This window comes from Cricetulus griseus (genome assembly GCF_003668045.3).
Source record: "Cricetulus griseus strain 17A/GY chromosome 1 unlocalized genomic scaffold, alternate assembly CriGri-PICRH-1.0 chr1_0, whole genome shotgun sequence".
Classification (NCBI taxonomy): Eukaryota; Metazoa; Chordata; class Mammalia; order Rodentia; family Cricetidae; genus Cricetulus; species Cricetulus griseus.
Genome location: NW_023276806.1, coordinates 153,858,780 through 153,883,056, shown reverse-complemented (window position 1 = coordinate 153,883,056; position 24,277 = coordinate 153,858,780). Strand labels below are relative to the sequence as shown.

The window sequence follows — 24,277 nt, the reverse complement described above, 5'->3', positions numbered from 1 at the left end:
TCGTATTTGACTTCTTTCTATAGGTAATCTATTGTTACAGGTCTTCTGTTATAAGTCTCTTGACCCCTTTCTACTGCCCATTCCTTTTCAAAAATCACAACAACTGTGACTCCCCTCCCATCTTACCTTAAGTAGAAACTTCCTTACTAGTTACAACTCAGCAGGAAGATCTCACTACCTCTTAGAACATTCTCTAAGAGTCATTTAGCATGAAACAAGAAAAAAAATCAAATCATGGTACACTTCTTAGCCATTTACCTGACATGGTATAGTAAACAATATTAAAGAGAAGCTAAATTTTTCTTTACCTTTCTATAGTGACTTCTCACATTAGTTTTCTTGGCTAGATTAAGAAAGTGAAATGGAAAAGAATGCTGTCTGCATTCTGAAAAGCCCCCTCTCCTATTCTGTAAATTTTCTACTCTTTTTTGCATATTTCTGATCCTAATAATTATTTCTTATATCTCTGAGAAGTTTGTTAGTTTCTTGTGTCTGGTTCAATAGCACCCAGCAAAGATGGGGAGGAAAGGGTAGATGAGGATAATGACACTCTCTTGAGCAGCTGCTCATTTGCTCACATGCATCTGGTGAATGGATAGGGTGTGAAATTACTCAAGAAAACACAGCTGTCAAGAACTTAGGGAATGTTTTCATGCTCAGGTTGATTTACAGCCTGGAGCAGAGCCAGCCTTGCATGCAGACAGAATTATAAGAGTACTAAAAGTGATATGAGCATCTACTCTAACCCTGTGCTAGCCATCACTGATCATCCCATGTCATTCCACAGGAACCTAAGAAAGAGGTTTTGCTTCATTTTTGATATACTGGGAAATGGTTCCAAAATCACACATCTTAATAAATAATGCCAAAAGATAAAGTGTAAGTATAGATCTGACCGACATGAGAGCAGCCTCAAATGCCCCAAGGTTGGGCATCCAACTCATATAATTTAAAGAACTCAAGGAGTTCTATTTTTACAGTATTTTCTACCTATTGTCCAGGATTCTTTTGCCTGTGACAATAGAACTCCTAGTGTTTAGTTGACTACATTTGTCAGCCTCCCTTGCAGCTACATTTGACCCTTTTCTCAAGTTCTATATAAACGAATAAAAGTTTAAAGAATCATATAAAATCTTTGGGATTCTTCCTTTAAGGTCAACTGGAAACCCTCATCTCCCCCCTCCCCTCCCCCTCTGTCTGTCTGTCTCATATCTTTCTGTTGGCTGTAGCATGGTTAGAATGTTGAACTATATGTGGCCATACACATTAGGACTACAACATAGGATGATGAAATAGAATACCAGAAAGAGCTGAATTCTTTGTAAAAAAAAAAAAACAAACAAAACAAAATCATCTTGTTATTATTATTATTATTTGTGTGTGTGTGTGTGTGTGTGTGTGTGTGTGTGTGTGTGTGTGTGTGTGTTTATGCAAACATAACAGAGCATCCTTGTGGAGGGCTGAGGACAACTCAGTGGAGTCATTTCTCTTCTTTCACCAGTATGATAGACCTCAGTCTTGGTATTACGTCCAACTGGTTAGTGTGATACAACATTGATATGCATTTATGTTTGCAGAATAGAGGAGCAGTGAAGTTGATTCTGGTCTCCATCCCTGGAGAAATTCCAGCACAGGCCTCTTTCAGGATGTGGAGAAGGCAACTGTTTCCTCTTCAGAGGTATTTTAGAAAGTGGAAGGTATTTTCCAACTCTTTGATTCTGAGGTTCTATTTTGTGTTTTTAATTTTTATTGTGTATATGCTTTGTACATGGTGCCATGTTACATAGGCATTTTTGTGTGAGTATATATTGTTCTTTGACTAGACTTCCCACTATACTTTTCTCCTTTCCCTTTATTAGTATCTTTGTTCTTCTAGACAGCTTGGCTTCTACTTTCATATTATATATACATGCATGATTTTATGTATCTATATAAAACTTAGGAACCACAAATGAGAAAACACGGTATTTGTCTGTAATATTTACTAACTCCCCTCATTACCACCTCCAGTTGCATCTATTTCATGGAAACAACATAACTTACTTCTGGTACTGTGTACTCTGCATACACCACAATTTCTTTATGTATTCCTTTGTTCATTTAGGTTGGGGTCTATAACTTAGCTATTGTGAACAGTGCTGCATCAAGCATTGGTCTGCAAATATCTTTGTGGTATGTTGGCTTATATTCTTTCAGGGGAATACTCATGAGTGGTATAGCTGCACATGGTAGATCTCCTTTTAGATTTATGGGGAACTTCATTCCTGAATTTCATAGTATTTGTATTTGGGTTGGTTTATTTTCTAATCAGATATATATAATATATATATATATATATATATATATATATATATATATATGTCTCCCTTTGTCCACATCTGGGTCAGCATTTGTTTTTATTTGTTCTTTTAACAACTGCCACACTGGCTGGACTAGCATAAATCTACTTCTATTTTTGACATGAGCTCTTTCCATGACAAAGAGTTAGAAAATATCACAGAGAGCAAAGTGACTATTTTGGATACAACAGGGATGACGTTTTCCTTTGGGATCTGTTTTGTGACTTGGTAAAGCCTCTCTTGCGCCATAGCACAAGCAACTCTTGCCATGACTGGAAACATATCCACCAAGTAATGCTCCACATAGAGACAAATGGTCTCCCAGTGGCCCTTGGACTAATTACACCTGACAAAATGTTCCTTTTGAGGGGCTCCTCCATCTCCTCTTCACCCTCCATTTGAAGGATATGGGTAATCACCATCTAATTCTTCATATGAGCAATACTGATAAAGGATACACTTGCCATTTATTTGTTTTATAATTATGTATTGCAACCTGGTCCACTGAGGCAAGTTCTCTTGATACTTTTAGTTTCATTTCCCCCATATTTACATGCTCTTTTCCAATACAGTATCTTTTCATCTGTTCATCTACTTTTGATTCATTTTGTCTAATTTTAATAAGACTTCCATAATACCTTGGGTAGGTTGTCAGAGGAATGGTTTTGAGTTCATTTCTTTTAATCCTCTAACAACTAGAGTTAGGATTTTGATGCTAGGGAACTAGAGTCACAGACCAGCACTAAAAGAAACCTTGGGGGATCTTTTTCTACATTTTAGTAGGTTACTCTAATGGTATTTAAAAACAAATAGGAAACAGGTTTTGTAAAATCACAAACTTTGTGGTAAGAAAATAAGCTCATATCAAAACACTCCCAAGTTGTATCGAGTTGAAGTCTCCTGTATGGAATTTGATAAAAGCCTAGCTTGTATCCTTCCAGAAATCATGCAGTCATACCATTTGACTTCCTGTTCAGGAGTGACTTGATTGGTAAAGTTCTATCCATCCCTCTGACTTTATGTACCCTATCTTCAAGGATGTGATGTGACTGCTCTTGGTTCACTATTCCCAAACAAACACTGTGAGAGTTACCACTTGTCTTCATTACCTATCTTATTTGTTTACAAAGCATGGCAAACATAATGTCTTTAAAATGTGGTAATGAAATTAGTAATGACTAAAGTTCTAGATCAGGGTGACAAGATTCCTTTCTTGACACTTACAGAACTGTGGGCCTTCTCATAACAAGTGAAATGCACTCAGAATGTTCCAGTGTTTAGCAGATAGAAACCACACAATTAGAATTTCTTGAATTAGGCTGAATGCCAGAGCTTCAGGTCAAGGCTTTAAAAATAAGCAGAGAGGCTGTGTGTTCCATGCCTGGTCCTGCATTCACACAACAGTCCAGCACTGTATCCCCCATCACCGCTGAGCAGACAGTTCCTGGCTCAGAGTCTGGAACAGAAGTGAATGCCACATGGGTGTGTGTGTGTGTGTGTGTGTGTGTGTGTGTGTGTGTGTGTGTGTGTGTGTGTGTACAAATAAAGAAATGCTCAGAGTATGTAGTGTCTGCTTCTTGCTAATAGTATAAGAAAACATCCTAAGCAAGGAACAGATGATTCCAGCCTTAGGGGTTATCCAGGAAAAGAACTGAAACAGGGTAAAGAGATAAAGACATGCCAGACAGCATGGGTGTCTAGTTGGTTGCCTGGGTGAAGACCTTAACTGTCACACTTAGATTGTTATGTTCCCACAGGTATATGTGCACTTGTGTTTCTCACTGGACTCACTTCTAACAATAATGATAATTCCTATTTTACAGAGGTTGTTGAGAATGAAATGTGTTTATGTTTCACAGAAGTACTTAGAATAGTTCTATGTGTGTAATGAGACCTCAGAATATGACAGTTATTATTCTTTAAAGTAAATGTTGCCAAAAAGCCTAATATGTAGAGTATTGCCTAAATGTGTTGTGTGCCCTACCCACACATTCCACAGTTGGATCTCTAGACACCCTTTTACATTCTCACCAGAACGTCTCCACCTATCAAATCCTACATTCTACCTTAACTACTAGCTATGAATTTTAGAGGAACAAGAGAATTCTCATTGTACACCACAGGCCTTGTGGAAAGTTTTGGAAAACTTGCCTTCAGAGTAACCAAGGCTGATATTGACCCTTTGAGTGACTCATGGGATCCGAGAAAGACAGCTTCTTTATCCCCAGAGAGGAGGACATGTAGAAGGGAAAGAGCAGACACAGCTTCCTGCTATTCCTAGATTTCCCTGAAAGATGACAGCAACACAAAAGGAACAAGACAAACACTCATATCAGCTGGTTACTGGCATGTGCCAATGTTTGACTTCAGTGAGTCTAAAGGCCATCTCCACCTTTGTGAACAAGCCAGGACTTGGCACTCTTTTTGAAACCTCCAAGCACATGCTAGGACAGCTTATTTAAGAATAGAAAAATGCCTCACATCATCAGTTATAACAACTGTTCATAGACAGAGCCAGATGTGTGATTCAACAGAAGTGGAAGATTCCTCATCAACAGGCCAATCAAGTTAGAGGTCAACACTGGATAGAAAGTCAGGCTGTTGGATGTAGCCCAGACATCTTACTGGGATGACTGGAGGGTGTCTCCTCTCTACTGTTTACCTAACAGTCTGGGAACAAATTGGTGTATTCAGACCCATGTCTTCACGTCCCACTGAGTCAGAGTCTGCCATTAATGTAGTGCTTGGCAGGGAAGTTGAGGGTTGGGCACATAAGGCCTTGAATTGCTTTGTCATTTCAGCTCTGGCAAAGCCTGAAGAATCTTGGATTGAGGTATGGGGGAAGGGTAAGAAAGGAATGGAGGACATGGCTCCAGCCACCCACAGTGCCATTTCTAGGTTTTGATTGGGAAAATACTAGATCTGATGGTGCTGACTTATAAGATCCAAAGGTGTTTTGACTTCTAAGAGGAATGAAGGGCTCTGGTTTCAGGGTCATGGTCTTGCTTGGAACTTCTGACTCAAAACTTGAATGCATAGCAACTGCAGTTATCAAAGTGACATTGCTGTGGGTCTGGGTTACACAACAGCATGCCAGCTTTCTGATGGGAGCTGAGCTAATGGGCCTTGAGCAATGCCACTTGGAGAGAGAACTCATACCCAGCAACATGTTCATCAGCTCCAAGAATTTATGTTTAAAATGTTTATGCATATTTTATGTGTTGGGAGACAGGGTTTCCAAGGCCCAATCTGTTTTGTTTTTGTCAAGAAGTGGATTTCCAGCTGATGAGTTAAATGCATTTAAAAACATCCCATGGTGAAAGCAGAAGGGATCACTTCAAGTATGTATGAGTTTCCCAGGAAGATCACTGCCAATTGTACTAGCCTCACCCCAACTATCTTTATCTGCAGCCCCTTCTTCAGTATCCCATATGAAGCCCATAATAGGCCAAGGTGGAGAGTCTTGATCTGGATGTCCTGGCCTGTCATCCTAGCAGAGAGGAGATGCATACCATTGTATTGCATGAAGGAGAGCCTGGTAAAGGACTGAGGCATGCAGCTGCTCTGTCCTCATCCCAGGGTGACCTCAGCAGACAGCTTGGATAGGAAGCTGCCATTTCTCACCCTGACACTGGAAAAAGATGAGTCATGAGCACACGCAGAGAAAGAGGAACTGGCAAGTCAGTCATAAAGAATTGTGATCCCTCTGGATCTTGCTGTCTTCATAAGGAATGGGAAATCACTCACATTATCACACAGCAGGTGTTCAGCTGTGAGAAGTAGGTTTTCCCCTACCAATAGGTTCTGTTAGCCCCCTGTCATGTTACTGTTCATAGGTACTCATGAGGATCTGAATGTACATAGTAACTTGGCACAGGTTTTCTTCACCAAAGGAATGACTGCTGTGACAGGATGGATGGCTGTCATCATGAGAGCATGTGAGCAAACAGGTTCACCCCCTTTTGGATTCATAATACTAACATTTGATTTATTTAACAAGGTGTGTGTACAAATTTCTTGTCTAGTCTAGAGGGTAAGAAGGGGACCAGAAAACTGTTAAGTGTGAACAAATGGACTTTAAAGACTAATCTGAATTCGAAACTGAAAAGAGAAGAAAAATCTTCACTTAGAGGAAGGCAGACAGACTACCCCAGGATGGAATATCATTAAACCTGTTGGCAAGGGATAACATTTTGTCAGAGGCTCTTCCTTCGTGTCTGTTCAAGTAGACTTTCAGCTACCATTAATCTTCTAATCAAAAGGGAATGAATCTATTTTTAATTGACATAAATGACAGTCTTATTTATAGTTCTCCTTCGCCTTCCATGTTTCTCTGTGGGAGATTTTCCCTGAAACAAAAACCTAGTTTTTGGACCAACTGTGTTCCAGGGCAGCCTTGATCATTGCGGTGGCCCGAGAGATGTATGTAATTAACCTTTTATCCCTACTCAAGGGGTGGTGGAATGTTCAAAGGACTGACCAATAATATAATGACTCCTACTTTTGCCCTTGTCATTCCAGTCAGAGGAAATCATACATGACCCAAAATGAGACATGGTAGCCCCCAAGCTCTAATGAAAAGGTCACAAAGGCCACCTTAGATAACCCACTTTCAGCTTCAACATGTGTTAAATATAGTCTAATACTCCTTCAGTTCTGAGAACTTATGGAAATAATTTCTAGAAGTTAGTAGTGAGCCTTGAGTCTCAGAATTTGGTAACTACTCCAAAGCTGTCACCTCCCACTATTTGATGGACAGTGGGATGTCTGTCTCCCCATTTTAAAGGGTGAAAATTTCCTCCCTTAAAGAAGTTTCCCAGCTCACAGTGAACTACTTCAAAGCCCTCCACGGTGACCAGATCTCTTAACCTCATGGTAAGAGTTCCTTTTGATTTTCATTGTTGTCTTTCTGGTAATGAGATAAATGCTACTTCAGTGTACACAGACACTCACAGTTGGATCTCTGCTTAATTTAGGAAAAAAGAAATCCTATGCTTTGAGAAACTAACAGTGCCCACCTACTCTCCATAAGGTCCTCTCTATATTGTGGGATAGTGATCAGGTGGGGGATGAACATTATAACTCTAGGTAGAATTTGGAAGGTATTGACTTTATGTTGGTAAGACTGACCCAGCAAGTTCACAGCTCAAGGACTCCAAGTGATCTTTCCAACAATTCCAACTTAGAGCAACTTGTCCATGGAGTATTTCTGGCCTCTTTTAGGCTATAGAGCACACCCAGACCTTTACTTCACCAAGGATCCAAGCAAGGGGTGCTCAGAAGTACTGCATTCCTTACATGTAAGCATTTAACCATCACTGGAGGCTCTTACATCATCATACATGAAGAGAGTAAGATAAAAATTATTGATATTGATTATAATATGTTTTAAAATCTTCCATGTGGAGGTGAAAGGGAAAAAAGAATATTACTTTTCAATTTATCATATTTAAGACTAGGTTGTGGTGCTTATTTCTATATATAGGTAAGGACTATTTTTTAAACCTGATTGAAGGACCTTAAGATAGACTTTTGATAATATGATTGGTGCCTGTTAACAGTAATGTTTTCTGTGACTTTAATAATTTAGTTTTTTGTCCACTCTAACTCTATAACAAATAAATAGTAATTCATAAAATTTTGCAGGCTTTAATTAAATTTGTAACAGGCATTTTCTTCTTTATCTACAGCATTTTACAATTGGCTGCTCCACTCAAAATTCATTATGTTGAATCCACTTCTGGAACATAAAATAGATTCTATAATCTTGACAGTAGACAACCCATCTTTCCAGGTACTCAGGGAAGGTGGGGATGAGTCCCTTTCTAGGTAGCCTGATAACTATAGAAATAGACACTTTTTGGTGTGCAAGGGAGAACACTTTGCATTTCCCTTTTCCTGTGATATTTGTGTTTTGCCTGGCATTGGCTCAATGCACCACTGTCAGCTGGAGCCCCAGGGATGGACTGAGTCCTGTAATTCTAAACAAGTTAGTCATTATGAGGCATTCCATGCTGCTTGAATCTGGAGATATAGCTAGCTTCCAACAAAAAGGGATCATGTTCTAGTTACCTAAATTCCCTCATCAGTTTTGTTTTGATACATCACTTCTCACTCTGTACTTCAAAATGTCTAAAAGTCCAAAATGAGCATCCAACCCAGACATGTCTTCATTATAACGTAGGCCTCTGGGTTCAAAGGGAAAAAATGGGTAACTTAACAAATTCCATGTACAAGGGAGATAGGGAACTCTCACAGAAATTAATAAAACATAGCCCTCACCTTCAACAAGCCTTTTATAAGAGATGGTGGGAGGCAGGAAGACTCACCAAACAAACCAACATAAACTATAACATGGAGCATACTATAAAGGCTTGTAGAGTAATATTATTGCCTTCCTGTTCCAGAAGAGAGTTGACAAAGATTTTTACAAAGGAGCTGACATTTGAGAGAACAGGAAGAAAAGTTCAGGAAAACAAAAGGTGGTGGTTTAAGTTATGTAGGTTGGCTGTTGGAAGGTGTAGAGAGCATCTGTAGACCCAATGAGTCAATGGATTCAGTGACTCATTGATTGAAGCAAGTCATCGAAAGAGGTGAAATGGGCCAGAATAAGACAGTTGAGAGCGTGGAGGTTTTGGTGACGCAGAAAGGACATGCCAATATGAAGAAAAGAGCCGTTCAATAAATATTGGCAGATAGTGCAAATTTTCATCAAAATACTGCCTTTGCCAAGAAAAGTACTTTAAAAAAAGTACTGGATATGACTTACAGACTGCTGTTCTGTGAGCACTGCTGTAGGGAAACATTAAGAAATTCAACTGAAGAAAGTCAGATAGTGGCATTCCTTAACATGCCTTGCTGTCAAATTGAGGAATTTAGGCTCAATTTATTTAGCCATGCATGGTCCCTGGAAAGTTGTTTAGGAAAGGAATAAAGTGATTAGATATGTGTTTATAAAGAAAATGAATCTCTTGGGTGGGATGGCTGGTGTCAAACAAGATTGGACACAGAGAGATCATTGAGGAGGCTGTTGCAATAGTTTTGGTGAGTGATGAGGAGGATCTGAGTAGTGATGGGACTGGATGGAAGGACACATGTGTAATAGTCCAGTGAATTGGTAACAGCTGTTCTGGATCTTGGTGCAAAACAAACTATAATGCTACAGCTTGCTTTGTCTAAAGAGTTGGGTTTGATGGTCTGCACTGTCCTAAACATGCTGGGTGATTGCATAAACCATCCATCGTATTGGCTGGGAACCTGGCCTTTTCTGCTCGACAAGGCCCCTGGCCAAATTCTCCACTTGCTCTTGAAGGAACATGCCTTTGATGATCTCTAAATTATTCAATGTTTGGTATTTCAGACTTGGGTTCTTCTTCTAATCAGGAGAGCCTGATATTTTACAAATTCTAGATGATTCGTACCTTTGGTATGTCTGGGGAGAGCTGTGGAGTTGTGCAAAGATAAAGTCTGTGTGGTATTCCTATGAATCAGCAGAGGTTAGCTGAGTGAGTGGCTGATAGAACAAGGACAATAAATGCATGATGGATTGAATGAGAGAAAAGTGTTTAGTTGCCAGACAAAGGGATCTTGAGTATCTTAAGCCGAAACAACACAGTAAAGGCTAAAGGCAGATGGGTATATAACCAAAAGAAGCAATCCTTCAAGGACACTTTGTGAATGCTTGTGTTACAGTCCATTCACTGAAGGGCCCTGATGAGGGAAGCCACTCAGGAAAGCAGGCCCTGCCATACTATGTCACCCTACTTTTCAAGAGACTATGTTAACTTTTGTTTTTGTTTAAAACATCTTGATTATTTTATAAAGACAAAATTATATATACATATGTACATACATATATAAAAGAATTCATGTATGTGGGTTGTAGTTAGGTGAGTTATGAGTGGTGACTGGCATCTTATGACACCTGCTTGCAAACTATGTGAGTGTAGTGGTTGTGCTAACTTAGCCCTTTTGTCAACAGCATGTGGCTAAGCAGGGGGCATTCTTGAAATGTGAAACAAAGAGATGGAACCAGAGATAGAAGAAGTAACACTATCTGATTGAAACTTGGGTTGCAAAATTGATATTTAAGGAGTCCTTGTGCACAAGGACTGAACTGTCAAGTCAGGTTTCATCTTCTCTTAGGTACCATTCATACTGCAGCAGATACTCAGTGGATGATTCTACAGTTAAACTGATGATCGCTGTAACTTAACTTCCATATGCTTTTTATCAAAGTACCAAGTAAAAGTTAATGAGAAAAGAGTGCTAACAACAACAAAAGCAAACAATACACTCCATATCTAAATGGATTTTTTGAAAGTAGGACTAAAGTGATTAGGATGGAATATTAACTGCTAATTTCAGGAAAGGTTGTAGATATCACATGTCAATATTGATTCGGGGCTATTATTGTATTCAAATAGTATGATCCAGCTCTAAACAAATCAAATGTAAAGTTTTGGTCTAAGAACAATATAAGCTTATCCTAGACAGAATATCTTTAAGAGATGTCAAAAAGCTTAGGGAAAATGCATGTGAAAAGATGTGAAATTGTATTGTCTATTTTTCTCCCCCAAAAACAGAGAAAAGAGATCATAATTACCCATTTCTGAGGCAGACTGCCTTGGTCTATCTTACATCATTGTTCCTCCTCTAGAAAATCTAATCACCACATTTCCTGGGTTATTTAGTTCTGAGTAGATCCAAGATCTAACTGCTCAATATAAAGCTCTCTTTTGTTTCTTTCTAGCATCATTTGGAGAACAGCAGCTCAAGCTGACTGGCTTTCACTGTTACCTGCTCCACTGCAGGACTATGTCCCTAGGAGGCTGTCTTTCATATACCTGGACCTATATTATTGGGCTCAAAAAGGGGAATTGTCATGGTCTACAACTGCCTTGTTGAAACCTGGGCATCACCTTGAGACACAGTTTCAAAGTTTATACTTTGCTTTTTGATAGGTGACTGAAATACATTATTTTTGCTTTCATTTGTTTTTTTCTCCACTGAAATAGGAGCCATGATGGTTTTGCACCCAATGCAATTTTGTATAATACATGCATGTAAACAGCCATTTATATGCACAAATGCATGTATGTACACATATACAGCACTGTTGCTGGTCTATTTTTGAAAACTGTGAAAAAGCAACTGGCAAGATCTTTTAAGGTCTGGGGCTGAGGTCCTGGCCCTGGTGACAGGTTTGAAAATTGCAGCCACAGCAATTAGGAGTTCCATTTTCTAGTTCATGGAAAATCAGGCCACAGGGTTATCCTTAGAGCATCTCTGTATTTCCTCTGTAGACAAGCTCCCCTCAAGGGAATAGGGGCTGGATACTGCTATCTCGCCTTGTTTATTGGTAGTGACCATAACCAGGGTAGACCTCAGCAGCAGCATCAGTTTCAGTAAAGGTTGAGCTTTGCTTAGTTTCTCTTCTGGAATGAGTGTCACCAACTATTCAGACTCCAGTGTGCATACAATCCCCCAGGGCATCTGGTTAACATGTAGATTTGAGGTCTTTTGGGGTGCTAGTGGCCCATGATCCTGCATCTCTAATAATCTCCCAGGGTATTTTGAGCAGGCTGCCCCAAGATCCACCTTCATACACCAAGCAACCTGTAAGAGCATTTGCTAACCAAATATTCTTGACCCAAAGTAAACAAGAGATTGTTTCTTGTTATAAAACATTTTCTACATCTATCAATCACATCTTTTTTTTTTAAATCCATGAAGGGGGAGATTTTCCAATTCTTTAGAATTGTCATATTTTAACGTGGGGAAATCAAAGTCATTTATCTTGAAACCAATCATCTATCCAGTGACTTTAAGGCTCCCAGTGCCAAGTGTCTGCTTCAGAACCAGCTGGAAACAAGCCTGTCTTTGTCTTTAGCTTGTACACCACACTTCTTCTGCATAGTTACTGGCCCATGGTTTATCTATTAAAATAAATTTCATAATTTTATGCAAAGAATTATCATGATAAGCCTACAGGAATGACAGCCAGACTTAGAACACTCAAAGCCTTGGGACTGCTACAACTTTAGGACCCTCAAAATCTACCTTAAGGGAAGCCTACTGTGTGAGTATGGCACTGATTGTCTAAGATATTATCTCCAAATATCTGTTCCATATTTGGAGGTAAGGGCCACCAGAAAAGAAAGAATCCCTAGATACACAAAATTATCTCTGTACCTAAACTAGGAGATTAGAATTCTAAGGTATAAATCACTAGAATTGGATCTGTGCTAAAAATATATTCATTCTTTTAATAGGGAACATTTGCTGTACTTGACGAACTCACAGCAAAATCGTTGGATCCATATGAAGGAATGTGCTGAAAGTGGTTTCAATTTGATCCTGTTTTTCTACTCAACAGTCATTGATTGAGGGTGTCCAGCCAAGAACAATGAGACAACTATAGTTTTACCCTTCTATCATACTAGATATAGTTGACGCTAAGAGTTATGATGTGTTTCAGGAATGACAAAGCATCCATATGGAACAAATGTTTGGCAGTATGGCAGCTGATGAAACCAAAAAAAAAAAAGTAGACAAATTATCAATTTCTCTCTCCCAAATTACCCTAAGGAACTAGACCCATTTTCAGTAGATTTGCCTTTAAATTTCTTCATTACCTGAATCAGCATTGCCTTCTGCCAAACTAAATAAGCCTATGAAGAACTGGAGATTTTAATGGAAATAAATATAAAATTCAAAATACGTAGGAAGATTTAAGCTCCTTCACAAAAGGCCTTCATGGAAGACTGGCAAGTCAGGAATGCAGCGATTCTGTCTATACACCTTTGTTTTGCGTAGCTTCTATTAACAAGCAATAGAAAACATGGCAAAAAGGTCGAGTCAGGGGTTGGGGGGAGAGAATAGAAGAAAACAAGAAAGGAGATACCATAATAGAGGGAGACATCTTAGTTTTAAAGAGAAATCAGGCACTAGGGAAATGTCTGGAGATCTACAAAGATGACACCAGCTAACAATGTAAGCAACAGAGGAGAGGCTACCTTAAATGCCCTCCCCTGATAATGAGATGGATGACTGACTTATATGTCATCCTATAGCCTTCATCCAGCAGCTGGTGGAAGTAGAACAAGACACCCACAACTAATCACTGAACTGGAATCCAGTTGCAGAGGAAGAGTGATAAGCAAAGGGGTCCAGACCAGGCTGGTGAAACCCACAGAAACAGCTGACCTGAACAATGGGGAGCTCATGGACTCCAGACTGATAACTGGGAAACCAGCATGGGACTGATCTAGACCCCAGGAACATGGGTGTCAGTGAGGAGACCTTGGAAATCTATGGGGCCTTCTGTAGTAGATCAGTCCCTAGCATAGGTGTGGACTTTGGGAGCCTATTCCACATAGAGGGATACTCCCTAAGCCAAGACACACAGGAGTGGGCCTAGGCCCTATCCCAAAGGATATGATAGACTCCGATGACCCCCTATGGAAGGCCTCACCATCCCTAGGCAGCAGAAAGCATATGTGGTAGGTAGGGTTTTATTTGGGTGGTGGTGGTAAGGGAGTAGGGGAGGGAGAGGGAACTTGGATTGACATGTAAAACAATCTTGTTTCTAATTCGAATAAAAAAAAGAAGAAAATATGCTCACAAGGCATTTGCACACCTTCCATTTATCTAAGAATCAAATAAATATGTAAAATGTGTTTTATTTACAAAAAAAAAGAAAACGTGTTAAGTAGCCGACCAGTTGACATGACTTACCTTCACATTAAATTGACTCAGAAAACATTAACTTTTAACCTTTCCCCTTTCTTTCTGAAGTCTCCAACCTATCTAGTTTCTAAGGTTTAAGAAGATATCTGTAGTGTGCCCTCGTCACAGTGATGGGGATAAAAAGAGACTGAGGGAAGTTGGTTGGTAGAAGTTTGGAGAAATGCTTTATAAATGATTAAGGACTTGGAATTTGAGTGAGTTGTCTCATTCACAAAGCAGCAATGTGACATAGCAGTTCCTTGTGAGGACTCGAACTGTGGTCACCAGGTCTATTATATGTGAGTTTTTCAAGGGCACACTTAATGTGCCTACTTGTTCAGGAGTTCTCAGCACTTTTGTGGATGACTGAATTACAGTTCTGACTTTGCTCACTAGTCTGTCTCAGGACCAGGTGCACATGGGGTTTCCTCTGGTTCTTTGTTCTCTGGATCTGATTGCTGCCCATTATTGTTCAGTTCTGCTTTAGCAAACACTAACTTATTGTGGTGTTTTCTAAGGGTGGGTCCTCCAGCTGTGCTATCTGGCTTTCAGATTACATGCCAGGGGTACATCACTTCCCTAGTCTACAATGGCTACTTTACAATAAACCAAGAAGAACATTGATGGTACATACTAGTGAGGGTCTTTGAAAAGTCCTCATTGGCTTAGTCTTGACCTGTGTGTTCAGTTGTGAGGGGAAACTCAGAGCTGGCACCTCAAGCAGACCTGGAGACTTAATTATTCTGTTCATTCAGTCTCAGATACACAATGGCAGTAGTTGCCAATGGAAAGCAAAGTGCTTATTCTGGGGATGGGAAGAAGAAAATAGATTTTGGAATGAATTTTTCAATATCAAATCAGGAGTTTTATTGTGTTCCATACTGGCTACTGTGAAGGACAGAAAAAAAAAATCCATGGGACTTAAGTCTCTGCTTTTTCCAGTGTGCTGTAAAATGGGATGAGAATCCCCAGCAACAGTAGCCAGTATGTCCTTGTGTACTGCAGAAATGTTTTTACTACATCAAGTCTGTGTCCCTAGGAATGATTGGATATAAAGCCCCCAAGAGAGAAAAACACCTTGTTACTGGTCCACATGCTAATATACACATACTTTTTATTGCATCGAAGTCATGTTTAAATAAAAAGCTGCTTCTTAAATCATTTTCTAAGCCAGACAATGATAAAAATAAAAACACTGTAGATGGGCAACTTGAGGGAGAAAGATACTTTGCAGCCTGGAAATGCATCCCCTCTGCTGACCATTGTGTTTTGAGACTGGTAGAGCTCACTAACAACTGAATAAAGGGAACAGTCCTCTTTTGCCTACGTGTGCTACTTCAGTGACTACCTGGCCACCTCCTAGTGGACAAAGTCTCAGCAGTCTCCACGAGGTAACATAATAGGCTTCATCTCGTTCTTCCCACCAGAGAAAATAAAAAGTAACATGTAGCCAAAAGGCATGCTCACTGAATGATCATTCTAAATACAGGAAGATGAGTGAGAAGGAGACACCAGCATGCTGTTATTTTTTAATTAAGATGTTAGAGGAAAATGCAAGGCTGAATTCACTTCTCTAGATTATAATTAATGCAGAAGGTTTTTATAGGAAATGAATCATTGAACTGAATTATCAGCCACGAGTAAAGGAGTAAAGACAGAAGGCAAAGTATCTCACTCACTCTTTTTTCCCACTCTTTTTAAAATTATTTTTTAAAATTAGTAACAAGCTTGCTTCACATGTCAATCCCAGCTCCCTCTCCCTCCCCTCCACACCCACCCCCCACCAATTCCCCCAAGCCCCTACTCCATCCTCCCTCTGGTCCTCAGGGAGGGTGAGGCCCTCCATGGGGGATCTCAAAAGTCTGTCATAGCATCCCAGGCAGGGCCTAGGCCCTCCCCAATGTGTCCAGACTAAGAGAGCATCCCTCCATGTCTCATTCACTTTCTTAAGGGTAGTATCTGGCTTGCCCCCTCAACCTCCGAAGCCTGTCTGTGGCTGTGTCTCAGAACAGTTCTGAGAAATAATATTTTTATTCACATTCTATGATGAGGCATGTGAGGCTCAAGACCATATTGACTTCCCAGGATAGCAGAGCTATTCAGTAGAGGATATGGTGAGACTCAACATGGGATAGCTGCCTTTGTGGACAATAAAATGAGTTTGATGACACTCAGGAAAAGCATCACAAAGGCAGAGAAAAAATGGCCATTTACTCAGAATAAGGCCTTTTGCTAGTGAAGAACAGGGTTTATTTATTATGGGTCTAAGAGAGGAGCCGCCACAGTCACAGGTGATTTTACTCTGTGTCACCAGCTTCCTTTACTCTGGCTTCAGGTGATCTCAGTCTAACTTCTAGAACCTACAGCTTTGCATTGACTGTTTCTTTTTTTTACCCTTACGTATCTCACCAAAGATGAATGGTTTCTATGGCTATAAGACAAGAAGAAAAGCTTGCGAATGATTTCAAATACTTATTTCCAAAGAAAACCTTTCAAAACTCCAGTGAGTCTTCCCATTGCTTACTCCAGGCAACAGGCCATCAACTTCTGATTCAGTGACCAAGGACTGAGTCCATAATCCTGTCACTTAGGAAGGCTTCCTAGGTGGTGTGTTATTTTTAATTTTATGCATGATTTTCCTCCACTTTGTTAGTTGTTTCTCTTCTAGAGATTTTCTAGTCCAGTAGCTCTGAATTGGGGGTGATTTTGCCCCCCAAATATATTAGGCAATGTCTGGAGTAATTTGGGTCCATTACAACTGGGATAATGGGACTCCTGGCCTTGGCAGGAACCTACTGTAATGCACCAGGCAGGTCTCTCCTTCAGTGGAAGTAACCAGACCCCAAACTTCAGTAGGCCCGCAGCTGAAACTCCTATTGCTAATAATATTGCCAGCAAAAGGGAGGGCTGTTTTAAGAATGAAGGGTAATTTCAAAGCATATTACCTGGATCCATAAAGTAGCAAGGAGAAAGAAATGAAATCCCCAGGGTCCTCAAATCAGTTTAATGCAGAGTTCTAATGTGTGTGCTCCTTTGCCCAGTTTCATGGAGAGTCAGGAGTTGGCTCCATGTGGTTGGCTCCACACAGTCTTTCTAAATTGCTTGCTTCTGATGAAAGACCCATTTCATCAGGGTAAATGGCACAGAGGTAGGGCCATCTTCCCAGAAACTCAGAACTGACTGACAGCTCTTACACGGTGTAACCAAACTTTAGCTTAGCTGTGCCTCTCAAACAGCCTTTCCTAGCACCCCATAAAGGCCACAAACAAAGAAGAAAATCAGCTAGAGATTCACAGAGTATTTGCTAGAGCTTCTGGAAAAAAAAAACAGGTATAAGTTTCTTTTGACATGAGACAGAGAAATCTCAAATAAAACAAAACAATGACAAAATAATCAACAACAACAAAATCCTGACCCTACAACTCATCAAGCTATTTCAGATTTTCCAGGAGTGCAGCTTTGCTAAGTCATCCAAAGCACATCTACCAAAGTTGACATTGGAGAGAGTAGACAGAGGATCAGAATATCATAATATACAATAATAGTCTAAATTACAAGTGTAAGTGGACTTCAGTACACAAAGCACATCTGCAGGCATTGTACCCCACAGACACAGACAGACAGGCAGGGGATGGCTTTAATTTAGGAATACCTCTACCACAAGGGAACAGATTGTTAACTCTCAGGTGGGCTTATTAGAATGAAGGGTTGCCTGGGACTGTTCATTTGGATGAACTTCATGTTACACCTCCCCTGGTCATTTCAAGTTACTAGGTAATTTCACATAGGAATGATTAATGGCTGCCAAGTAGAGGAAGGCTGCTTTGGGATCAGAAAAAAAGGAATCAACATATCTCCCATTGCCACTAATTAGCTATGTGACCTTGAACACATCGCTTCTCTCTGGGTTTCAGTTTTAATGTTGACAAGATTATTTTTATAGGTTTGCAAGCTTGTAGCAAGGTTCAATATTCTTTCCTTTCATTAATCATGTAGCTTTAAAAGAGAGATAAAAATACATATATTAGACCAATTATCAGGTCCTTAAGTATCTTCCTGGGATTTCAGCATTAGTTTTTTCTTTTGAAATGGAAATTACTATTTCTGCAGAATGCTTGAACATTTAAAGCAAAAGGTTTTAATTTAAAAGACTGTGTGGTCTCTTCTGAGTTGCACAATTTCTCTTTGTGTTTCTGCTTCTGCTGATCAAATATTGCAAAGCCATTAATTACCTTAGGACAAATACAGAAGGCCACGTGCAAAGGGTCTGGTGAATTACATAAAGCAGTATGCCAGATGTAAAGCAAGTGGAGGGTTTTTCTTGGTATCTAAGGTTCAGTGGAAAACTAAAAGGGGCAGTTATGCCAAGAATGAAAACCTAGAGCTTGCCAAGTGCCTCTTTAAATGGCTCTAGCCAATGTGAGACTAAACAATGTATTAAATAGGCATACGACTTGCTACAGCTAGGGAATTGCACATCAAATAACAGCTCTTTGCTATGTTTTAAACATGATCTCACATATAGATAAAGACAAACAAAGCTCTGCAATGTCATCCCTTGGTCTAACAGTTAATAAGAGGTTTGAACTTTCCAGGCAACCAAAATAATTCTTTGGGATGTAAGAGCTTATGGAGATTCATGGATAGGTGTGGGATAGAATGGTGCCAGGGTAACAGCTCAGTGCAAACAGGATAATTTGCCACCATGGTTGTCAAAGACATCTGGCTACATGAACGGTCAAAATCTTTGTGGCCTGTTATTGAGGAAAATAGGAAAATCTCCTTGGGAGAGAGACCTTGTGCCTCTTCTCAGTGTGTCTGGTTCTTTGCTGTGTTGAAATCTGAAGGAAGGCTTCTGGGGTTGGCTCTGATATAGTGCATAAGAGATGCTGGCATGTCTCACGGTGTTGGACAAGGTAGTTGGAAGAACACTGAAGCCATATGATGTTTGATCTCTTTCTAGAATCTAAAATGTATACCTGCCACTGATGATGCAAGGCCTTCTGATGCCATGGTCATTAAACAGCGTGTTGATATACTCATGGCACAGATAGAAGTCTTGTGTTCCAACCCATTGGCTGTTCCCACTTTGTAAGGCTTACACCATGCATTATGGTACTTCATAACTTTTCCCAGTATCCCACAAGAGGTGGTTGGCCCAACTAAATAGTCTTTGGGTAATTCATTGATGAAAAAAACCTTCCAAACTAGACTAAAAGCTTCAAGAAATGAAACATTTGAGGAGTTCTGATAGAAGAAGAAGAAAAAAATGCAACCAGTGAATGATGGGTAAGGCTCCCAGAACATAGGACTCATAGGAAAGGGGCCACATGCTATCTGAGGGGGTCCTGTGAAGCTTCTCCTACAGTGGCTGTCTCTAATTAAAGGGACTTTTCTTCTTTACTCTGAGGAAATCCTGTTGGTATTTGCTCCATCATCCAGGGGTAAAATGCAGGTTCATTACATGTATAGTCCCCTCCTAGGCCTCATTTCAAGAAAATGCTGCAAAACAAGCTGCTTTTTTTTTTAAACCAGGACTCTTGCTCCTTATTTTCCAGAGGATGTCTGGGATTTGGGGAGCATTTCCCTAGACTACAAAACTGTGGGGTTCTAAACAGTGTGAGTGACCAAGTAAGCATATTGTACAGAGACAAGAAGCTGCAGGTTTGGTTTCTGATCCATCAAGTTTCAAAGTCTCTATATTTTCATGTCATTTTGTATGTATGTGTATGTGTGTGTTGTGCAAGTGTGCATGCCATAGCATATGTGTGGAGGTCAGAGGCCTCCCACCTTGTTTGAGTCATTGTATATGTTGACTGGCTGGACTGCAGGAGCTTAGGGCTTTTTCTGTCTCTGCTTCCCATGTCTCCTTATTGGAACGCTAGAACTGGAGACTTGTGCCACCACATCTTCATATGTGTGTGGCCAAGTGACCTGCTGAGCATTTCCCAAGCCTATGTCTTATTTTGTTTGTCTAATGCAATAACCATCTTTGCCTGTCAAAATGGGGATAAAGACAAAGTGAGAGGCAAATAGATTTTGAAAAAGTAAATGTGACACAAGCAGATCATTTTCCTTGTCATTAAGACTGTCTTAGTGCACATAATTGTTACTACTAATAATTTTATCAGCTGCCCCAAGTGAAAAAATTATGAGTACATAACTAACTAGACTTTTCAGATATCTTATTTTTTGCAGTGGATTCTGCAGCTGAGTCTAAGAAGAGAGTAAACAAATGCATTAGCCAATGGATGTGGGGCTGCTATGTGCCAGGCACTGCTCAAAACTAACATTAGCTAATCTATTAGCTCATTTAACCCTAATATCAACACTATAAGGAGGTCCCATTTTACAGATGAAGAAATTGAGGTACAATGTAGTCAAGGAGCTTGCTCAAGGTCTCCCAGACTAAGTAGCAGAGCTAAGGCTCAAGCCTGGGTTCTTGTCAAAGGAAGCCACACTTTTGCTCTTGAGCCCTTCATTCTCCAGTTTACAGCACTCCATCCAGGAGAAGACAGCCTTAACATGCCACAAAATTAAAAGCTATTTTCTGTTTTCATATAGAAACTATCATTTCCTTAGTCCCACAGACAAGTCTTCTTGGGTATATTTTAAAATGGAGTAGTAAGCATTTGAGGGTTAAGATAAAAGCCCTTTTTAAAAAACAATATCTGTAGTCTATTAGCTCAATGTACTGATGAGGGCAAGGTTATAAGGTCAATTCCACATGTATCAATTTCAAAGAGCATAGTTTTTCCACGCGCAGTGACCGCACTCACCCCTAACTTGGACCAGCACTCACACAAAAGCGTGGCTGGAATCCCCAGCTGGATGCTGTGCAAAGAAATGCATATGGATGGAGCTCACAATCCACATGGCCCAAAGCAAAGCTAGTGTCTGGCGGCCTTGTGTCCTTTTGAATGCCCTCTCTTTTTTTGTTAGACAGGCTGTATCAAGCCAGCTACTGTATCTAATAGGTCCTACCTAATAGGTATCTAATAGATTCATAGAGTCCTCTTCCATGCAAATGAACAGACTTCCTCACTGCTTCTGAAAGTCGAGGCAATGTGAAAGTGCAAAGATGACAGCCATCAGATTGTACTTGATGGCAGAGAGAAATGACAACATCGGGCTTATGACCTGGGAGTTTGTGGCTGTGTCTGAGTTTTCAGTCTGTCCTTGGAGACATAAAACCTGAATTAAAATACAGCAGGGCAGCTGGCTCCTATTTCTTGAAGTAAGAGGATTGTCTACCTTTGGGGATCAACTGAAATGATGTCAAGAAGTCAAAAGAAACTAAATGTTCCTCGGTCACTAGTTAAATCCAGGGTTCTCCTTTCTTCAATAGCACAAATGCCTGTTGGTTGCAACCTAGTCATGGTCTATTAAAGTTAAATGTCATTTTCTTTAACAAAATCCCCTTGTTTTATAGACAAGGACATTTCAGCCCCTGCCAAAGTCACACAGATAATGATTGGCAGGTCAGGGGTAGTTTCCTGAGCTCTGTATATCAAAGGGAAGAAGCCTGAGTTCATACTAATGACCTAAACTTTGGGGGGTTTGTGCAATCAGTAACAGTGAAAGCTAATTGCAAAGTTTCACTTAAACTCTTTAAAAACAGTATGCGTTAACACATGAAGGATGCCATTCGTTTATCCAGATCTGTTCTTAATAAGCATGCATTGTAGGGATGGTTTACAAAAGCCATAAATCTGGGTAGCTGAAAGGGTTTCCAACTTTCCTTTCTAATTGATTTACTTCTTTCCCTGAGACCGCCCGAGGTAAAGCATATACAGTTTATTTAAGGGACTGTTTATAGACTCTTAAACTAGAAAGGACCCCAGAACCTCTCTTTCTTCTGGTTGCTCTTAATTGAAACCATTCAAGATGGTTGGTTGCCTGTCAACTTTTTACATACCTCAAAGGGGAGAAATTCCAGAAGTTCCCAAACAGCATGTTAAAATGGTTAATCACCATAGCTGTCAAAAATTATACCTATGGCAAGCTTAAGTTCTCCCATTTCATCTTACCAATTGGTGTACTGCAGACAAAACAAAGTTATGGTGGGACACCCTCAGTTTCAGCACATGACTTAATACAAGCTCTTTTCTAGTGATATTTTGCCTCCACAATGGCATTGCTCTCCTCACAGGACTAAGAGAGCACAAGCCTGAGTAACATACTCTTTCTATGGTACATGGGGAAGAATCCATAATTAGCTCTTCATTGGGGCCTTCATTTTGTAAAATGTCTGGGGAAGCTGCATTAATTTGGGATCAACTGTTCTACTTATGCTGGAAAGACATTCACACAACATCATCCAGGAGATTGTGTCTGCTGTGCTCCCACAGAACTTGGACACAAGGGGAATGTGCACTCATTTGCAAAATTGGGCCAATCTACACGAAGCAAGAATTACCAAACAAACAACTTACTTAGAACAGTTCTAATAGAATCCAAAACCCCTTCTTGCTAAATATTTTGTTTTATCCAAAGAAATAAAGATAGAGGCAAATTTCTCTCAACTGTTTAGATATCAAAATAAGATCAGTCACTATCTTCCACTACGAAGAGAAATACATACTTCCAAAGTAGAGTTGAAACAGCTTAAAATAAAATGGTATGGGTGCAATAAAACTTTGAAAATAAGAGGAAAACTCATTAAGTGTCAATTGGAGGGACAGAAATCTGGAGAGTGCATCCCTGTAAAAGGTGTTTTGAGGAATGCAAATGTTTAGCAGTGACTGCCATACACAGTAAATCTCGGGATAAAAAGGAAGCTCGATAAAATTTATTGACAACAGTTAATGCCTGTAAGAATAATTGGCTCAGGAACAAAACAGCCCATCAGTGTAGCTTAGGGATGGCCACAGTGCAGCTTATAAGTTATTGATGATATACATACATTGAATTCAGTGGAAAAAAAGCAAAACAGTTTCATCAAGTAACTGGGTAGGCAAGAGGTGAGATGTATGTCTTAAAATATTGGGCAGTCATAATTCTTGATGGTTCTTACTATGAGAGTCCCACAGAAGCAGTTCTATTAAGTTTATTTGGATTCAATCTTGCCAGTTCAAATTGATAAATACCAACAACTACTGTTATCAGTCAGACACTGAACTTGACAGTAATCTTAAAAATAAATAGCTATGGCCTTTGAGGGGTTCACTTAGAGGGCAGAGCCTTGTGAAGATATGCCATAAATGAGATGGAATATTCAAGAAAAGCACTAAGAATATAAGCTCTTCTTTCAAGGTTTTTTTTTTTCTCCTACAGCATATGATACACGCTTTTTTTTCTAACCTATGTCTAGATTTGAGTGTTTTAAAGGCAAGGTCAGACTGTCATTCATCTCTGGGCATCTCAGTTATACCTTGTGATACTGCATGACAAATACTCCCCTAATGTTCTGGAGTAAACTAAAGAAATTTAAAAGGATCAGCTTTTCTCAGATAGAGAGAATTGTGGTGTTGAACAGAAAGCTATCAAGAATACCTTTGTGCTTAAGGAACAAAGGCAGGCGGGGAATATAGCTTAAATCATGGAATTCTATAAGCCAGAATGTGATTTTAAAGAAAGAAAGAAATACTCCTAATGACAGAATTGACAGTGGCCCATGTTTCACAAAGCCATTTTTACCCAGAACCCTTTGATGATATTCTGTTACTTGGCAAATATACATTACCAGTCTCCTTAATACTTCCCCTGGCCATCTCCAGACATATACATAAACTGTGCCTCATTCTCTCTCTCTCTCTCTCTCTCTCTCTCTCTCTCTCTCTCTCTCTTCTCTCTCATGCATGCACACACACACACACACAACACACACACACACACACACACACACACACACACCCCACACACACCACCACACAGCCAACACCATTACCACCTGCCTCAAGAGAGGCTGGCATTTGTGTGTGTGTGTGTGTGGTGTGTGGTGTGTGTGTGTGTGTGTGTGTGTGTGTGTAGGAATACAAGAGACTTTAAAACCTGAGTCATCATAGCAGCTGTGTTAAGCTTCCTGGATCACTTAGGTCAACTGTCTGCATATGACTGATAGGAATCCTGGAGAATGTATAGCTTTTACACCTGTCTTTCAGTTTTTCACCGTATTGTAACATACTGTGACGTGGAAGTGTCCCTTGACATGTTGGCGTGTGTTATTTACAGACATTGACTCCTCTGCCTCTTTTCCATTGGTTATT

General features: G+C 39.9%; 1 protein-coding gene across 2 annotated transcripts in view; it reads right to left on the bottom strand.

Annotated features, from left to right (window-relative positions):
* The window catches only part of Igf1 (insulin like growth factor 1), a 68,309-nt gene that overhangs the window by 37,768 nt on the left and 6,264 nt on the right, over window positions 1-24,277 (bottom strand). The window lies entirely within an intron of this gene.